This window comes from Amblyomma mixtum, chromosome 4, assembly GCF_055824585.1.
Source record: "Amblyomma mixtum isolate Tamu chromosome 4, ASM5582458v1, whole genome shotgun sequence".
Classification (NCBI taxonomy): domain Eukaryota; kingdom Metazoa; phylum Arthropoda; class Arachnida; order Ixodida; family Ixodidae; genus Amblyomma; species Amblyomma mixtum.
Window position 1 is genome coordinate 132,646,114 of NC_143015.1, and position 21,003 is coordinate 132,667,116.

The 21,003-nt window shown below is 44.5% G+C and overlaps 1 protein-coding gene across 2 annotated transcripts in view; it reads right to left on the reverse strand.

Moving 5' to 3' along the window:
• The window catches only part of LOC149348260 (gamma-aminobutyric acid receptor subunit beta-like), an 83,710-nt gene that overhangs the window by 31,542 nt on the left and 31,165 nt on the right, over positions 1-21,003 (reverse strand). The gene's annotated exons all lie outside the window — the stretch shown is intronic.

The following is a 21,003-nucleotide window of genomic DNA, read 5'->3' on the forward strand; positions in this document are numbered from 1 at the left end:
GCCTTATTCGGAAATCTTTTGCTACCACTGCAAGAACTGTTAGCTGCTCACCGGAGCGTGTACTGTTGTGCGGGTTCCATGGTTAAGGTTAAGCATACGTTAGGCTGTCAAGCAAAAAAGCCACTATAACTGCCTCATTATAGATGGCCGGAAAACCCCGATCTACTCCTCGAGAGAAGGAAGTTAGGGTATTAAAAGGTGGAGAGGTAAAGGAGCACTGGTACATGCTGCGCGCGGTCTGTTTGGAGTTGTGTAACTCATAAGTGCTCGGTTTCCATGGGGATCTATCTGTGCGCACATGGGCATCGTCCAGCAACCCATGCAGCACAGGTAATCCGCCCAACATTGAAAATGGATGGTTTTCACTCTGGTTCTTTGTGGGGCCGGCCTTTTCCAACACATTTCCAATACTGGGCTGATTAACTGTGTTGCTTGGGAATGCGCACTTCTTACACGCTAACTGCAGTACGCATAATGAGGCCAACACCACATTTGTTCACGTTAGCAATTTGGCTACCGTGAAACCGCTACTGCGCTCACTGACTACTGTTTCCAGCTTCGGCAGAGAAACAATGCGTGTGGGACTATTGATCGCAAAACACTACGCCGCGATGCTTTTATCTTTTGGTTACTACCCTCGTTTTAGTGTGATTTCTGTAATCTGCAGTTTTAACTATATAGCACTGTTGTAAATACCACCAGCATGGGTTTCTGTGGTCATATTCAACAATTCTCGACAAAAACATTTTTGAACGCGAAAGATTTTATGAACGCAATTTTTATATATTGTAAGATTTCATAATAACGGTCAGTATAACAGTAGATCTCCCGTCTACATGCTTGCATATTGTTGCTACTAACGCTTTCGCTATCGTCAAAAGTGTTCTCCGTTGGTTTTCTATGGCAGTCATAACTGTTCCATGCAAGCGATGGGAAAACTTTAAAAGAAAGATTTTTCTACACATCGGAAGAATGGACCATTACCGTCAATATTTCCATAACAGTGCCTAACGAATTTCCAATTTTGAAAATCCTTGTCCAAAAATATTGGACATGGCCATGTGAGTTTTATATCATTTGTATCATTCTTGCATGAGCCAATCGTCTATCCAAGGCATCTAAAGGCCAAGATAGATTGTTCATGCTTCTGTAAAGTCAATGCCGCAATAAAATCAATGCAATTATCCGTCCTTGTCACGCGCGTTAAGCTGACACCTGTTGTATGTTTTAACAACACCTCACAATTTTAGGTGCACTTAGTATAAAGCAAAAATCGTGCGCAGGCGTGGTGCGCTCGAGAGGGCAGATGCGTACTGCCGCCCAGAACGGCCGTCCTCAATCGTGTTCGATTCGCGGCGCACCAACGCACGCAACTATATTTGCCATGCCGCGACATCAATGCCTGCACTGAAAAAAAAAAGTAAGTACACGGTTCGAACCGAGTTGGCAACCAAGGCTAGCTTTCGGCCACTATCGCTCAATATGGTAAACAGAGCGAAATCGCAGAGCCACTGTCTCCCTGTCTTTATATACGAAGCGAGGCACGATATTGACCGAGAGCATGACGACCCTGATTTATCTTCGTTTTCTTGCTCGCCTCAGCGTAGAAAGACCTGAAGGAGAAATTCGAGCGCCGAAAGTTGATTTGATAAAACATTCACCCTGGCCACCAGTTGTAGGCTCCGTACTTTTAAAAGAAGCTCTGCGGGAGTGTTTTGGTAGACCGTTTTAATGAGTTTCTATTGAGTGCTTGTTGTCTGTCACTGGAAGCAAGCGCAGATTTTATTGTACGTCAACAGGAGTCATGGCGATGGTTGCTTCAGAAGCGGATGGCTTAAGAAAACTAGGCACGATTCTATTGATTCCCCAGTACGCTTATTTTAATTGTTTTCGCGTCTTAAGGGGGTACTGGGACGATATAAAAGTTGTCCCGTATCGATAGAGTGGCACGCTCTAATTACAAAGAAACCATCCCCCCCCCCCAAAAAAAACTGAGTTTTATAAGCTAGAAAATACCAAAAACTGCTGAGGGCGCTTGACTAATTACATGCTTTGAATGTGGCATCACTGTCTCATCGTGAGTTCTGTAGCGAAATTCATTGAAGTTTCCTTTCTTTCTAATGACGCACCTTCTAATTAGCAAACAGCAGTAATGAAGCGGGTTCAAGTTTATTCACCCGGTAGCAACGCGGTTTTATGGTCTATGATGCGCTGCGCACTCGCCCCTCGATCTGATTGGCGTTAGTTCAGTTCCCCGCAAGTACGGAAGTAATTTTATTTTTCCTTGCAGATGCCGCCACCGGCTTTCTCGACGCCGCTTTTCATTATGGGCTGCTGCTGACGTCATGCGATACCATGGTGACGTCCTTGGGGTTTTGGACCACTGCTACTGGGGACAACCCTTTAAAGAAATTTTTTAAACAATCTATAGACTTCCATAAATTTCTGCCTATAAAGTCTATACTCTCTATAGACAAATGGTAGAGAAAAGTCTATAGGCAATACAAATGTTACATAGAGTCTATAGGAAGGCAATGGAGGCTATAAGAAATCTATAAACTGTCTATAGACTATTTTTATAAGGGTGCGCACGCCGCGTGGTTAAGTAGCCGATGAGCCATATAACGCTTTCGCATTGTAAACAAAATGAAAAAGGCGACACAACATCACGATTCACTTCAAAATCGGTAAGGACGTCACGAGTTTGAATTGACTGGTGGGAAAGTTTTTAAATCCAAATTTCTTTGCGATAAATTAAGTCTTTTGGTGCCGGTAAAGCGTCTACATAGCCAGGAGGAGCCAGAGAATCAATTTTTATTGAGAACAATTATTGCATGGAATTGTCCTCAGTTTCCCTTTAATGTTTCGGGCCGGGGAGGGAGTAAGAAGGCTTGCTGTTCATCAATACGAAATAAAGGGAGGGGAAAGGAAAAGCAGGCTTGAGGGTGAGGGTAAAGAGACTGATAAAGGAAGGTGTATGGCACCTGGCAGAGCTATCAGGTGTCACAGTTATAAACTACGTAATTTTAATAATCTTAATTCATTTAATGCGAACATTAATCTGAAAAGTTAATTTTCTTTTATTACATCAATTATCCCACTATGTCTGCCCGTTTAGTAGGTGTTTTGAAAGAAAATGCTGCTGGTTTGTAACATACATTCTTTCTTTGATAGCTTGCTCTTTCTAGCCAGTGATGTTGCATTCGGGCAATTTTCGCTTTTTCGAACAATTAGATCGGTAGCATTCATCAAAAACTGAATTTTTACGGAAATTCTGAACATTTCCAAACTTCCAGACTTCGAGATTTTTCAAGCTGCGGCAGGACAGAAAGACCTGCAATAGGAATTTTTTGGGCCTAATTTAGGGAATTCCCCGTTAGAGTGGCCAGCCATCAATGCGTATTCTTATGCAAGTACAGATAAGAACAGTTCTTTATCTTAAAGAAATGCTCTATGAATGAAGTGCTTTCATTGCGAGATGAGCAAAATTTACAACCTGGCAAATTAAGAGCCGGGAATATAGGTCACAACATATGCGTACACTAAGATCTCGCAACTTCAATCACAAGGTTGGTTTGGTTTGGTTTGGTTTATTGGGGTTTAACGTCCGAAAGCGAATCAGGCTATGAGAGACGCCGTAGTGAAGGGCTCCGGAAATTTCGACCGATTGGGGTCGAAATTTCTTGGGATGGAAATCTTAGTGTACGCATATGTTGGGACGCATTTTCCCGGCTCTTCATTCGCAGATTGCAAATTTTGCTCATCCCAGAACTCAAGCACTTAATTCATAGAGCAATCCTTCAAGATAGAGACAAGGCCAAAACCGAATCAGTGCTTCGGAACTTCAGTCTAATGCCACCAATGAGAAAAAAAATGGAGACAGAGCAATTCGCCTTTTTGTGATTATGTTCATCTAGCCATGTTAAAATTCTAAACAGGCACATCGCTGGTTAGGGTGCTCGGCTACAGAGGTCCCGGGTTCGAACCCGGCCGCGACGGCCGGGTTTTGATTGAGGCGAAGCGCAATAGGCGCCCTTCTGCTGTGTGGTGTCAGTGCAGGTTGATCTCCAGGTGGTTGAAATCATTCCGAAGCCCTCCACTACGGCGCCCCTTTCTCTCTTTCTTTCACTCCCGCCTCCCTCCCTTCCCTTACGGCGCGGTTCGGGTGTCCGCCGAGGTATGTGAGACAGATACTGCGCCATTTCCTTTCCTCGAAAAACCAATTTTCAAGTTTCGTCCCCAGGCATCCTTACAATATACATGCGATGCATGACACATATATTCTCATTATCATGGCAGCCAAACCGGCACTCACTAAATTGCTACAAAATAACTGCAGGTACAAAATTATCGGACAAAACAACCGTTCCTTGCCATTCTTTACATTCCACACACTTTGACAGGCGCTGCGGACTACACTGGTTGTTCACATTTCAAAGCTTCGGCCCCTCATTTCTAATATTACTCATGGCCCCGCCCTCACTGCGAACTGCAATGAAATATTGAGCAATTCATCAGCAATTTAAAAACAGCAGAGAAGCAACGCTGCAGAATTAAACATACGTACTTTCTTTGACGAGCAGTTCAAGGACTTCTGGATAACTTTCTGCTCCAAAGCGCACATCCCAAGATGAGCGTGTGTCAGGAGTTCGTCAATTTAGAGTTCAAAGTAAATAGGTCACACATCCGTTCTCAGTGCAATGTCGTTGCGAACATTTTCGAAGTATGAATGTGGATCAGATTTCCAGTTATTGCAGGCCACTTCAATTGCATAAGTGCGAGAAAATCGCCTATCTAATTAGGAGACACAGCAAAATGCATAACGCTACTAATTTTATGAAACATGTGAAGACTATCCACTTGCCTTGTACTTTCTACTCGTCTAATACCGGAGCAAAGAAAAAGTGTACATTAGACGAACACTTTTCAATTTCTCACTGCGCCTCAGAAACCTTTCCAAATAATAGAAGCAGTGCCGGAACCTGAAGGCACAAAAAGTTAAGCGTATTTCTAAAAAGGGAACAGAATACTGCTCACGTCTGCCTTCAAGTGTTCAGTTCACACGCACACGTTCTGTCACACGGTACTGTCCACAAAAAGGCGCAAACAAAAATTAAGAAAAATAAAGTAAGAAAGAAAGGCCTGCCGTGAGCCCGCCTTGGTTGTCGTGACGTCCCGGTATTATACACGCTGAAAGCTTTAGCACCCCGCTTCTGCGATTTGGCGATGTCGTCCACGTCACCATTTCATGGACGCCCAGGAAAAGAAAAAAGAAAACATTGTTAACCATGTTCGTCTGTCCACTTTGTCGTCTGCTCGCCTTGTTCTCTGCTAGGACACGTGACAAAGCGAAGCTTTCAGAGAAGACAGCCTTGGCTTGGCTTCGTGCTTTTGATGCGCACTTTCTCATTTGGCTAAGTGCAGAGAATGGCTGTCACTAGGCGGACAGGGTACAAAGGAGAGCCAACAAAAAATGCTTGTGCCACTACGTGGGACCCATTCGCTGAGACAAAGAGCGCGGGTGGTAATGGCGTCATCAGACATGTCACCATTGAAGGTGCGCGGGCATAACTCTTCCTTTACGGCCATGCACTTAGAAATGAGGAACCCACTATGATTACCTTACTTTACTCTCACATTACTTACACGTACCTTTAATTTGCCTTAACCCGGAAAACAACAGCCATAACGTTTTATGCATGTATACTCTTTAAAACGCACCAAATCTCCCTACGTCCTATTCTTGCTGAAAAAATAACCATAAATTTTATACCACGAAGTTCAGACTTTTTTTAAAATTTAGATATGTGGTGTACATTGAGATCTATACCCATTAGCTAATCATTCTATTCAAATCATTTGAAAATTTGGCAAATATTCTTGTTCTATTCTATTGGGCCCGTCTTCTTAGATTTAGCTCTTGATTCTCTCCAGGATGTATCATTTTCCCAGGAAAAATAAACATAGTTGGATTGAACAGCAGTTAAATCACCAATTTTAGCCTTTAATTTATTGAAACGATAGTGTAAGCCTAATTGTCGAAACTCCTCCACGTCTCATGTTTTGAGCATTGCAATGGTTACGGCTGCTGCACCATGAAGCCCTTATTTACAACCATATCATCTAATTTTCCTCAAATATGCACTATCTGTTGCGGTGTGCTGAGGAAGGCAAAGGAAAGGTGACGCTGTAGCCTATCGTATGTAATACGTGGTCAACTCAATGCTTTTCATGTGAAGTTAATGTTTACCCGCCGCGGTGGCTCAGTGGTAAGGCGCTCGTCTACCGAGCCGGAGTACCCGGGTTCGAACCCGACCGCGGCGGCCGCGTTTCGATGGAGGCGAAACGCAAGAGGCGCCCGTGTGCTGTGCGATGTCAGTGCACGTTAATGATTCCCAGGTGGTCGAAATTATTCCGGAGACCTCCACTACGGCACCTCTTTCTCTCTTTCTTCTTTCACTCCCACCTTCCTCCCTTCCCTTACGGCGCGGTTCAGGTGTCCGTCGATATATGTGAGACAGATACTGCGCCATTTCCTTTCCTCAAAAACTAATTTACTAATTTACTACTTACTTAATGTTTCTCCCAGCCTTTTCAATCCGTGTCCTGTCAGTACCTCAAAACACGTACTGGTACTACCTACAGCACCCAATCACCTCAAGCGCTCGGATCATTATAATCATCACAAATTTAGATTAACACTGCAGGAAGACAGAAGTTTGTCCAGAAACTCCGCAGCTATGCAGCCATGCGCCCATGGCGCTTATCTTGTGTATGCGGAATTCTCTATCCTCTGTCATCAATCAGTAAACTTCTCTATCATTACCACGTTTCTTTCCTTTGTCTTCGAATAAAAAAAAATTACCTCCTTCGAGCAACTACCATTTCTTCCACGCCTTCACGTGTCCTTACCATGTCAATTCCGCACTTTCTTTTTCAGCTGCAGTACCACCGCATCGCGTTTTGGCTTTATCCATGCATTTGTGCCACAGCCAACAGCGTTTCATTTCCTTTCCACCTGTCGTTGCACCCACCACACTTTCCCTTGAACTGTTTAGCTTTCTACCTCCCTGCCTTTCCTCTTTCCCTTCCCTCAGTTCTTCCTCTCTTCATTCCTGTGTTTCTTCATCTCTCCCTTCTGTTCTTCCTTCGTGTCTTATCAACCCTTCTATCTCCTTTTCTTGCTCCTTGTCTTCCATCCTTCCCTTCTTTCTTACTTCTCTTCTTCCTTTCCGCGCTTCCACCATACCTCTCCCTCATTTCTTATTTCTTTCCTGTAATCTTTGGCTTATTTATTTCCTTTCTCTCCTTTCTCTTTTTCCACCCTTCGGCTCTTCATTCCTTTCTATCCTCCCTATTCTTTGGGGCCCTTCATTGTTTCGAACTTTCTCCCTTCCTTCAATTCTTTCAGTACGTGTTTCTTTGTTTCTTTCTTTCCTTTTTCACTTCTTCTTTCCTGTCTCTGAAGATCCTGTAGGACCCACAGCATATTCAATGTAACCACACCACAGAGCCTAACAATGCACGCAGATGCCGACCTCACGCAGAGGCGTCTTCTGTGAACAAAAAGCCTCTCTGTTGAACCAACTCCATTTCATGTACCGTGCCTACGCCGTCTCCATGGCAACGTCGGCCCGTAATCGATAGCAACATTGTTTTCAGATGTGAATTCGGCATTCGAACGAGCGTCTGAAGATAGGACGAAGAAAGTCGAAACTTCAAGGACGAGATAAGAATGCTTGGAGAACCCACGGTTTGTTTTGGAAATGAAACATTACTTCCTTTGTGTTTCTGATCTCAAGATTACTTTACGATTCCCCGATGAGGAGAAAAAGATTCTTTTGATCCTAGCCCAAGCTTAATCGAGTTACTAACATGCCAGTAGTAGTAGAAGAAACCTAACAATGTAACAGGCGAGCCTGCAGGTGGTGTTCGAGAATATCTCACAAAAAAATAATACAAAATTCGTAACTTTTCTGGAACGGTCAAAAATAGCCCAAAAAACAGGGCGACCGCAGGGGTGTGATATCAGCTAAAAAGCACGAGCGGAGTGTCAACAGCTTTCCGAAAACGACTAACGAACATTCATTGTGCCTGGCGGCGTCAAAAGCCTACTGCCGACAAATCGATAGGCCTGAACCGGCTACAACAGCTCCGGGTGCTTTCAGAGCGGAAGACGCCATGGGAAAAGCGGCTCAGGACACGTGTCTCACGCAGTAGTCGATTGCCCAAGTCACCCGGGCGCGACGCAAGAGGGCCTTTTATTTTCTTGTCGCCTCGAGGTTGCCCTCGCGGTCACTCGTTGCCGCGAGTCTACGTCCACGTTTCAGCATTCCGTTTATGACAGACTAACCATTTGACCTTCAGAACCTTCAGCATTGAGGTCGATTGCAACGCTTCCAGAAGCGGCATGACTGTAAAACTGACGCTAGACATAATGAAGTAAAATGGGAAAAAAGCAAATGGTGTTTCGGAACCCGTACAGATTTAAGTTAGACATGATGTTGATCTAGTCGGTTCATGGTTAGAGCGAAACACAACTGCGCGAACTGCGTGTACAGATTCACTCTTCACAAATGAAACGACAAAACGAGTCGGCTGTATTTATACGGGTGATGGTCCCCGTAATGGGCGTACCTATGCTTCGCAATGGGTCCACGTGTCAGGTTAAGCCTGTTCGGGGTTGACTAGATGTGAAATGACTCTATAGAAGTAGACGCTATGTTAATCTTTTCTCAGTGACGAAGACGGCGCCTGGGTCCCAGGCGGTAGTTTGTTTGATGTTTTTGTTGGCATCTACCATGGCGAACGCGTTGGCAGATCGCAGAAGAAAAACCGAAAGTCATTATGGGGCTTGACATCACGAGTTTAAAATGGGTAGCGGAAAAAGTTTTAAATCGAAGTTTCTCAACCATAAATTAGCTGTTATGAAGTCTGTAGAGCTCGGAAATACGGAGAACACGAAGGAGACGCCATATGCGCTAACTTCCAACTGAATGTTTATTCAATGCATGTACATCTCTTTATACAGGGTGCATGCATCAAAAGATAATCCGCAAGCCTATCACACTGCAATTCCCTAGCGCAACACTTTCTAACTTTTCTTCACATCATCAATAAAACCACTCCTTCTTTGACAAATGCACAAGGCATGCTCACACATTTGCCTTCCAGTCTTTTTATCTCTCTTGCCTCCATGATCTCTCTTGTTAGTTGGTTTCTTTTTCTGTTAACGACTAAACATGCATTGATCTGGAGTGCACATGTCTGGTTCGCACCCTACACAATGTTCTCACAGATTACCATAACGGTTTTCAAGGTTTTTGTTGTGTTCACGTAGCCTGCTATTTAGACATCTTCTAGGCTTCAATGCATGTCAAGTCATTAACAGAAACAGGAAACAACTAAAAAGAGAGTTCATGGAGGGAAGACAGACAAAAAGACTAGAAAGTAAATATGTGAGCATGCCTTCTGTTTTGCTATCAAAGGAGGAGTTGTCTTTTCGTGATGGCGCGAATAAAAGTTAGAATGTGTGGCGCAAGTGAATTGCAGTCTGATAGGCTTGCGGGATATGTTCAGATGCATGCACCCTGCATAAAAAGATGTGCATGCATTGAATAAGCATTCAGTTGAAAGTTAGCGAATGTGGTGTCTCCTTCGTGTTGCCTGAGTTTCTAAGCACTACAAACTTCATAATGAGCAGCCAACTTATCCAATCAGCTATCGTCGTCAATAAATTAGCCTTTTGTTGCCAGACATGCACCGGCATGGGCAGAAATAGGAACAAAATAGAATGATATTAATAACAAAAATTGCATGGAATTATGCTCACTGTCCCTTTGAGACTTAGGTTTGTCTGTTGTGTTTGAAGATTTCTGTCGTGGACTTCGTGCTATGCGGAAACGCCTCACTAAATACACACCATTCTGGTTCGCGCTGCAAACTTGGGTGTTGCACGCCATATCCACCTCAATGTACAATCAGCAAAGAGTGAAACGCAAACAAGAAAATTGAGGTGCTGACACAAAAACACCAGCACATTAGCCCCTAGAGAGCAAATACAAGCGAGGTTGGTCAACACATCTGAAGAAGAGTCCTCGCGCTTTCGAAGTGAATTTACCTTCTGCTAGTACTAAGCTTTCCCTGGCTAAGCCTTCTTATTTTTCCGTTCTTGGCTCAGTTGTATTGGTCGCGTTTCATTTCTTGCTGATAGTACACGTGCATAGCAATGCAAATGTAAAAGCACCTCGGCGTCTATGCATAAGCGCAGTCGCCGGTTAGTTGTGTCTTTGGCGTCTGCAGTCGCATTTTGATTGCAGTGTTTTTTCGAGGGACAACAGTTCCTTAGGCAACACTGTCCAATAAACTTTTCCCAAGTGCCACCGGTTAGCCTAGCTAAGCGACATGGAGCTTTCGAGTACCACTTGCCTTTAAGCATGAAATGTACCGTCACTCCGCGCTTCTTTGCCCTTTCCTTTCCACGCCCAAGCCAAGCGACATAAGCGTTAGATGAGTGCGCACGCTGCAAAATTTAAAAAAAAAAAACACCGCAAGCTAAAAATATCGCCCCTCATCGAACACTCCAACGCTGGCATGTTGAGAGTGGATTAGTGGGAGTAGCTCATTAGCAACTACAATTTGTTGATGAACTGCGTGCAATATTGAAGACGTTACTTTTCCCCTCCTCTCTACAGACATCGCTTGTGACAAAACGCTTCTTTTTTCAAGCCCATCCTGAAGCTCACCTGGATATTCGTGAATTACCTGCCATTAGCTGAATTTAGCTCAAGCTGAATTAGCTTCTTGCACCTCATGAGCCCGAAAAACGGGTAAACTAACAGATTATGCTACCATGAGCACAACATTGGTCACAGAACAACAACGATCTGGAAGCATTGCGACGTGTGCTTGTGCTTGGCAGCTGTGAAAGGAAGCTCCAAACAACAACGCTAAGAATGCGTCGCTTGTACGTTTTTCATCGTCTTTCAGAGCACGTGTTCTGGTTTACCCTTCACTACACCGAGATGATTAACGCCACGAGATGTTCAACAGCCTAGCAAGGGAACAGCCGTTCGCAACTGGTAGCCAGGTGCTGGAAGTAGTAAGAGAATATGTCTATTTAGGGCAGGTAGTGACAGCTGATCCAGATCATGAGAGGGAAATAACTAGAAGAATAAGAATGGGGTGGAGCGCGTATGGCAGCTTCTCTCAGGTCATGAATGGTAGCTTACCAATATCCCTCAAGAGAAAAGTATACAACAGGTGTATCTTACCGGTATTCACCTATGGGGCAGAAACGTGGAGGCTAACAAAGAGGGTTCAGCTTAAGTTAAGAACAACGCAGCGAGCTATGGAAAGAAAAATGATAAGTGTAACGTTAAGAGATCGGAAGCGGGTGGAGTGGGTGAGAGAACAAACGCGTGTTCATGATATCCTAGTTGAAATCAAGAGGAAGAAGTGGGCTTGGGCAGGGCATGTAATGCGAAGGCAAGATAACCGATGGTCCTTAAGGGTAACGGAGTGGATTCCAAGAGAAGGCAAACGTAGCAGGGGGCGGCAGAAAATTAGGTGGGTGGATGAGATTAAGAAATTTACGGGAATATGGTGGCCGCGGCTGGCGAAGGACAGGGTTAATTGGAGAGACATGGGAGAGGCCTTTGCCCTGCAGTGGGCGTAGTCAGGCTGATGATGATGATAATGACGAGATTCGCATTCCTGTACTGTTTTTGATTGTGTCATCAAAAACGTAAAGACGCTATCGCAAATTGGATATTTTGCAGTGTGTTCCCATATTTGCAAACCAAAGTGCCAGCGTACTAGCCTGGAGCATTACGACATTTTTTAGTGCTTTTCTTCAGCACTTAACAAAAAAAGTGCAATAACCGGCTGATCACACGACATGATATTCGCAAGTTGAAATTTATCGGTTTACATTCAAACACGCGCATGCGCATTTCAAACGATCATGACAATTCCCTGCAAGTTTCGAAATCACCGACATTGATTTCCAGCCCTCGTTCTCGCAATCTCTCACGAGACACCACCCGAAGCAAAACAAGTAACCGGCCCAATATTGGTAATGTATTGGCAAAGACCGGCTCTACAAAGGACCACAGTGAAACCATTCATTTTCAATATTGGGCCAATTACTTGTGCTGCTTGGGGCGGAGGTGTAAGCAGGGCTATCCGCTTTTCACAGCCTTATGGCAAAGCCGATTGTGACTCAAAGCAGGCAGATAGCTGTCTTACGTTTGGAAGGTCTAAGGCAAGAGGACACAATTTCAGGGCAGGCAAATGGAAATCCCGATAGGCTACCAACGGAAAAGCCAGCACAGCATCTGAAGGGTACCGCTTAAGCAAGTAAGTTTAAAACAGGGCACCAGTGACCTGCTGGCTTTCTTTGCCGATGAAAGCTCATGCCACTGTCCCAGTATCTCCTCAAAACAGTCGCTGAGTGTCGAAGCGGGGACAGCGGTACGCCCGAAGGGCTATATTTTCTCTTCACACAGCAGTGACCCTACAAGATAGTTTGTGAATACTCTTAGGATCCACATGTGGGTGTCAGTTGCGCATGTCGGAACCGGCTTTCGAGATGTAAGTCATCGACCTGCAGTCCACGCCTGTCTATACTGTTTCTCTCGTTTCGTGGTAGCCGCATTTAGACGGTGGTGAAGCGTAAAAACACCCGTGGGACGTGCGATATCGGTGTACGTCAAAGTGCCCCAGGTGGTCAAAATTAATCCGCAGCCTTTAGCTACGGAGTTTCTCATACCCGGCGTCGTTAAACCCCACCATACCGCACCATACTTCATGGTCAAGCTTTCATTCACCACCTTGTAGAAATTGGGACGTTCGGATCGGAACCGATGCAAAAGCCTAACAGAAGCCTGACGAGGCCTGGTGTAAACGATAAGAAATTGATGGCGATGTAAAAGCCATATTACCTTTCTATCTGATCCATATACAGGGTCTGTTCTGAAAGTAGTAGGACTGGTTTTTTCCTGGGCGAACGGGCGGACGAGAGGTGGTCTGCGCGTGCAGGATCGTTGAAGGGGGATATTGGGAATCCTGGGCAAAATCGGCAGTCGGCTCTCGGCTGTTGAAGAGAGGAGGTCGCTTGTACTGTGAACCCCTGTCGAAACGTCTCGTCACGCAGAATCGTCGAGCGTTTACTGGATCAGCGATACGCGATCAAATTTTGAGTAAATCTTGGTAAAACGGGCAAAGAGACTACCAACATGATTAAGGAGGTTTACGGCGACGCTTCCATGGGTAGATCAGGAATTTTTTGAGTGGCACAAGCTTTTCCGAGAAGGTAAGGAAAGAGTGGAGGAAGACGACCGCTCCAGACGCCCTTCGACCAGCAAGACCAACGAAAATGTGGAGCGAGTGAAACATTTACTTAACAGTGATCGTAGAATGAGTATCAGAATGATTGCTGATGACTTGAGCATTCCTCAAACCCAAGTTTTTGAGATCGTGACAAAAAACTTATCCATGAGGAAAGCGTGCGCGAAGTTGGTGCCGGGAGTGTTGTCAGAGGAGGAAAAGGCCAACCGGTAGGATCTTCTTCATCATATGAATGAGGACCCCGATGTTTTGCCCAGCACAAGGCGGCAACGCTGCCTCAGCCCCCCTACAGCCTCGACTTGGCCCTGCCAGACTTTTTTCTATTCCTGAGAATAAAATCGACGCTCGAGGGGAAGCATCACGGATCGGTAGAGGCGGTTCAACAGGCCGTGACGAGGGAGCTAAACAGCATTCCGGTCCAGGCGTCCCTGGAGGCGTACTAAAACTGTAAAACTCATTGGCAGCAGCGTGTAGGTGCGGAAGGGTGCTACCTTGAAAAATTATAATCGTTTGCACTATTCTGTTGAATAAATTTTGTTTAAAAATATCAGTCCTACTACTTTCAGAACAGACCATGTATTTCCACTTCATCCCTGATTATGCTTCCTATACGAGACAGACGGGAATTTTCGAAGCATATATATAGTTGAACCTCCTTAAAACGAAGTTTAAGGGACAGAATATTTTTTCGTTGTAGCGATTACTTCTTTATAGCCATAGGTGACCTAAGGCGCAACTATCGCTTGCCAGCAGGCTTACCCAACACCATTCAGAACGAGGACAATATAGCTGTTGTACATTCTGCCGGCAATGTGTGCTGGCGTCATTGTGGCCAACTCACTGTACTAGTGTGTCCAAAATAGTTGCTCCTCTTGGAGCCATTCAAAACGAGTATTCGAGCAGGAAAACTTCGGAAGATGTGTTTTCTTGTCCGCATTATTCCCCAAGGGAGCCACGGACACACGCTACAAGCGCCACCAACGTTGCCGAACGTGGGTCATCCTAATCATCATCAGCCTAACTACGCCCACTGCGCAACAAAATGCCTGTCCCATACCTCACTAAATAACCCTTTGCTATGCTAGCTGCCGCCACCTTACCTTCGCAAACGTCTTTACCTGATCCGTTTTCCTCGCTTTATGCTGTCTCCGCTCTTTTCTTGGAATCCACTCCGTTTTAAGGCCCAACGTCCCGCAAAGGCTTCGGCGCCCAGGAAACCTCTCTTGGAAAAGTAACGTATAGAACATGGACAGAAAAGCCCGGATGTTTGGCGCCGTTTTCTTGCACTGAAGCCGACGCGGGCCGCGGTAAAACCAGGCGCGCGGCGACAACTCCGTCTCGAATTCTCGTTTTTATTGGCTTCCCCGCATGACGCACAAACACGCTGGTTCCTGCAGCGCCACCAGATGGCTTCCCTGCATGACAGCCACGCAGTGGGCGTGGCTGGGCATCGTTCGAAGCACGGGAAGCTAAGAGTAGAATACTATATGAAGAACGCCTGAGGAAATTGGAGGATAACAGGTAGGTAGCTAAGGTGTTTAAATATTTATACAGAAAGAGCGTTGACTCACAGTGGCGGAAAATAACTAGAAAACTAACTAGTACGTATGCAGGTCATGAGGACGGAGAAAGAAAGAGCATTAAACGACAGGTTAAAAACGCGGAAGTTAAAAATTGGATGAATTGAATGGAAAAGAAACATAGTGTAGAACTATATCGATACTGGAAAAGGCAGATCAGGAAATAATTTTTCTATGATAACTCAAGAGGGAGTGCCCTACTTTTTGAAGCTAGGTCAGGGTGTCTTAGAACGCGCAGCTACAAAAAGAAATTTAACGAAGAAGATGACACATGTGCAGTGTGTGGTAGATCTGTGGAAACAATTGAACACCTCATTATCAAATGTGATGGTATCCATCCGGATGTCGATGCCGGCGCAGTCACTCTTTCTGAGGCCCTAGGGTTTAAAGATAACAATGATCATGTAAATAAATCTGCAGTGGAAGTTAGCAAAAAGCGATTGGAGGATTGCTGAAAAGCAGAGATGTGGCATAAGGTTAGAATTGTGGGAAACCGGAGGTAAAGATGATGGCGATTCTTGGTGAGAATTGCCAACACAGTAAACAGGAAAAAAATTAAAAATAAAGAAGGGCTGAGCATGGTGGCGGTTGCCACCGCCCAGTTTCAAAGGGGGCGCTCCTATCCATCCATCCATCCAATGCTTTATGTTGGAGAACGGATCCGCAAGACCGGAGGTTAACAGTTCTTTGAGCATGGCCGCTTTCTGGTTAACGGAAATCGTCTTGCTCTTTCGTTTCTGCACTTGACCGTGTGAAGTCAGCGGGATGTCGACATAATCTACCACACCTAATCCACGCGAACACTCCGCTGCGTGCCATGTTTCGACGAAGATGAATGCACTACAGTGGGATACAACTCAAGACCGAAGGACCCCCTTTCCAGCCAATGGCGTCGGCCGATTCTCATGACCCTGCTAGCATGACAATGCAGGGATTGGCAGATAAAAGGGGATAGTATATTCCCTCCATGGTCCGGGATAGTCCCCTTTCGGCATTGTCCCGCTAGCAGGGTGATGAGAATCAGCCGACGCCATTGGCTGGGAGGGGGGTTCTTTGACGGAGAAAAGCATCTGCCTTCTTAAGTTGTATTCTTATAGTGTGAAAATTTTCCCACGCATGAGCGGACGTAGAGTTCAGAGAAAGGCTTCATTTATGTGGCCAGGTTTGAGGTGGGAAATGTTTTGCCCGTGCGCGGAGCGGTGCTCGACAGAGCCGGTTATACTCTGTAATTTGGTTCATGGGGTTTAATGTCCCAAAGCGACTCAGGGTACGGGGGACAACGTAGTGAAGGGCTCCGGAAATTTCGACCATGTGGGGTTCATTAACATCGAACAGTACACGGGCCTCTAGAATTTCGCCTCCATCGAAATTCGACCGCCGCGGCCGGAATCGAACCCAGGTCCTTCGGCTCAGAAGCCGAGTTCAATTTCAGTTTGCCGCACCAAATAGAAACGCAACCGCTACGCACTGTTACAAATTGATATACTGAACACAAAATAGCCAGAGGAGTTCCTTTTGGTCTCGTTATGTCCCTTCGCAGGAAAATTTTACTTCGTAGAAGCAATATATCAGCTGCATATCCGTCTATGAAAGTTTCTAAACGGAAAAGCCATTGCTTGTAATATTCAATATGTCGTTACGGACCGTTTCGTTATAGCGAGGTTTGACTCTAGATACAGCTTTTCAATGCGTTTTTATACATGCTTTCTCTAACAAATCCTAAGAGAAGCCGGCGCGTGCGCCTGTCTCTTTTCTCCCCTCGCTTCGCTTGAGCGTTCAACATTTGTTGCGCGCAGTCCTGCCGCTGTAGACCGTCTCTGCTACCTCATGCCCCCACACCAATAGCCTAGGACTTGACAGAATTGTTTTTAGTCGCTAAAATTTATCTTGCCGCACAGGGCTATTTGACATCCAAACCGCAAGCGCTGAACGAGAGCGGGTGACTTTAAAGCAACGCACGTAATCCATCCAATTTGCCCTCTTCTACATGCTTCTCCTGTTCCGGTTCATACCGTTACCACCGGCATTATTCCAGCACTGTTTTATTTGAGGCTTATTCTCGAAATTCTTTCCAGACTGAAAGCTCTCAACGACTCTTTCTTCTTTACACAGATCTTCTGCCTCAATTTTCTAACTTTCGGCTCTGGGGTTCCCCCCAGTTTGTGCGCTGGCCTGCATGTTCTGTTTTCTATATATATATATATATATATATATATATATATATATATATATATATATATATATAGAGAGAGAGAGAGAGAGAGAGAGAGAGAGAGAAAGAGAGAGAGAGAAAGAGAAAACAGAACATGCAGGCCAGCGCACAAACTAGGGGCAGTAGAAGCAAAAACAATAGGATGACAAAACGAAGCGAACGGGTAAGGCAGAAATAAAGGTTATTAAGAGCGAAAAGGTATACACAAAATCAAGAAGAAAACACTGTGGTATTTATCGTCACCGCGATAGGTAGGGTTCCGTGCGGACAACGTGCACGACTTCAGAGCGGTGTTGGCGACTTGTACGCTACACGGTCCCGTCCCGAAGTACTTCCTAAGTCACGTTCATGGCACGGCGCAACAATTTCTGCTGTCCAAAGTAGCGAAATATCAGATCCAATTTCAGGCATTTCAGTTTCACGATCAGACTTCCTGCGATGCTTACTGACAGTCTGAAGAAGTTTCAAAAAGTTGATAATAAAAACGATGGCATTGATTTTTCTCTTGCTAACTATAGCCGTGGGGCTATTTCTCTCGATGCTTGTGTTTCGATACTGAATGGTCTATTTGCATCAAAGTTTCTCTTGTTACATGCACTCTAAGCTAAAAGGAGTAAAAAGAGAGTAATCTGCCCCCTAGCGCACACCCTTTTATTGCGAAAGCAATACTACTTGCACTTTCACGCCTTTGCCGTGCCGCGGCGGTGACCACCATCGTGCCGCGGCGGTGACCACCATTGACCTTCATTTGACCTTGATTGCATTAGATTGGATTAGATTGGATTGGATTACATCAGATTAGATTAGATTGGAGTGGATTGCAGTGGATTGGATTGGATTGCATGTGATTGGATTGGATTATATAACCGCTGCATCACCAAAAGTCTAACCACAAGCACCACCACCAGCTAAAAAATTAATTTTATGTGCATTTTCCTGCTATGTGCTTTGTGTTTCCCACTTACCTGTTCTGTGCCCGCCCCTATAAAAGGGGATGCATTAACAAAGTAAAACCACACCTGAAGAAGATCGGTCTTCCGATCGAAACGTCGAGTCGAATAAATATGTTTCCTTTAACGAAGCGTATACTTCGCTATATATATATATATATATATATATATATATATATATATATATATATATATATATATATATATATATATATCAGGTGTCCCAGCTAAATGTAACCAAGCTTTTAAAAAACACGGGGTGTCCTAGCCGTCTCAAACCAAATGAGGGTTGTTTAGAGTCGCGTGACCTAGTCTGCAGTATTTTTTTTGTTCTTCAAATACGTACCATGGCGTACGTACGGATATTGCTTTAGCAATTACCGGGCTTAACCAAGCTAAGCCACAGCGAATTTTCATAAAAGGGCGTGTGCTAGAGGACTGCCCTTACTTCCTTTTTACTCCCGTATAGGCCGATTTGTGTTTGGAGTGCGTGCTTTGCCACTAGCATGTCCGCTTTGTCCATTTACACATTTTACACCTGTTTTGCCAGTTACCAAGAGGGTATTGCGAAATTAATAGATTCCTTCAAATGATGCTCCTCTTCTGGTGTGGCTAACATTAATGCCAGGTTTTCTAAATAAGCAAAAATGCATTAATCTTCTATTTTATACAAACAGTTTCAGATAATGCTTGACATTGGTGCACTGCCCGACGACTGGAAAACCGCGAAGATAGATTCAGTTCAGAAATTCGATCCCAGGCATCCTCCATTAAATTATCGACCTACCTCGCTCACAAGCATACCATGCAAATAAGTCTAACCCGTCATTCTTTCTCAACTAGCTGTTCTGTTTTGTTTTGTTTTTTGCACCCAACTTTTTCTACACGTCAGCGAAGCATGACATCCGAAAAATACTCATGCGAGACGCAATTTCTTTTGTTTACACATTATTTGCCCCTAAATTTCAACCACTCAATGGCTAACTGCGTTTTCTTTTATTTCGTTAAATCAAGTGGCAGCATTCATCACCATCTGTTAATAACCAAGCTTCAATGCCTGAGCATACAGCATAAGTTATTAACGTGGATAGAGTATTTTCTTAATAACCGAAGTCAGTATGTATCTGTTAACAATGTCATCTCCTCACTTGCGCCTGTTGGATTTGGTGTACCACGGGGCTCGGTGTTAGTTCCTCTTCTTTTCCTAATTTATATTAATGGCCTTCCTGGCTCTATCGCCTGTCATATTAACTTATCCGCTGACGAATGTGCTTCTACCGTGAAGTCACCTGCAACACTGATATAGCAACAAAATGAAATCAAAAGATTTCGCCATTAGTGTGAAACATGGCTAATTCGCTTAAATAGTAAGAAATGCGAAGCTATGCCTGTGTCACGCACTAATCCTCGCCCTGCTAAAAATGTTCTCAATAACAGTGACCTTGAGCCCACTTCAGGCTATAAGTATTTAGACGTGCACATAACATCTGACTTTGCTTGGATGTGTCACATTAGCCTGATTAACAAAGCAATTCGCACTCGGGCTTACCCACCTACTAAGTCGAACTAACAATGTACAAGAGCTAATTTATAACTCGCATCATCTCTAGGCTTGGGACTTCTACATCTTCCATCCAACTAATCCGGGAAAACTCGCTACGCTTCATCTTATCCAACTATAACCACACAAACAGTGTCACAGCTATAAAACAAACACTGTCGCTCACACTTCTTGAATACCGCAGTTTTTTTTCGTCTATCACCATGTTATCTATCACCATCCCGAACTAAACCGTCATTTGATCACTCGTTCATTTTATATTTCATCGCGCATCATTCACGCTCACAAGGTTCATATTGCCGCTTGTATCGGCAACACTGTATTTTATTCATTCATTCCTAGCTCATCAGTTGACTGGAACCTCCTGTCCGGTCAAACACAGATTCTGTTGTTCATTACAATTCACCTTGTCGCCTATTTCGCAGCAATCTGGTTTAATTACCAACACATTTCAATTTATAGTTTGCCTTTTTTCGTGCTTTTTAGGTTTTGTACTCGTTTGCCTGTTTAAGACCAGCATCACATTTGTATTAGCATTGTGCTTAGCATTCACCAAAGCACAGTCATACGCTTAGAAACTGAAGCTATACATCTTCCACAGAAGCCTCATAGATAAAGAAAAAATCGTCCTGGTCTGGGGTTCGAACCAGGGATCACCAACTCACTCACCGCGGCAGTTGCTCTACAAACTGAGCGAACCGGGAAAGCTAGCATCTGGTAGGGCAAGAGCGAATTGATCAACAAATTGATGTAGGGACTGCCTAGCTTTCCTTTGTAGCCAATGTCTGCGCTTTGGTGGATGTCAGGCAGTAACTATTCCCTTATTAAAAAACTACAAAGCACCGATGCCACCTGCGGTCGTCGTCAAAGCAGGGCGTGCCGGATGCATATTGCGCAGCTTTGTTCTGTTCCAGAGGTTACTAGGTAGCATACGTTTGATACACACTAATTTAGAGCTACCAGCTGTGGTAATCTGCGAAGCAGTTTCTCCAGAAAAAACACGCACCCAGTGGTACGCCAGCATATCTGCCTTTGAGTAATGCACGCTAATTTTGTGCCCGATCATTGGGGAAGTAAACACAAAGTCAAAAAAGGAATGCAAGCAATATTGGATGGTACCCAAATTCAAACTATGCATGCAGTTTTTCGCCGCTTCTTCTTCTGTTTTGCTGAAAGCCTTGGTTTACAGTCATCAAAGACAATCAACTAAGATCAATGACGAAAAGTGAAGATCGCTTCGCAGGTAGAATTAGGCGTCCAAATTGACTCCGAAGCTCCCGCCCAGTGATTTCAATGGCTTTTTCCGGCCACACATCGAGCTAAGTCACACTTCCCCTATATAAATGGTCT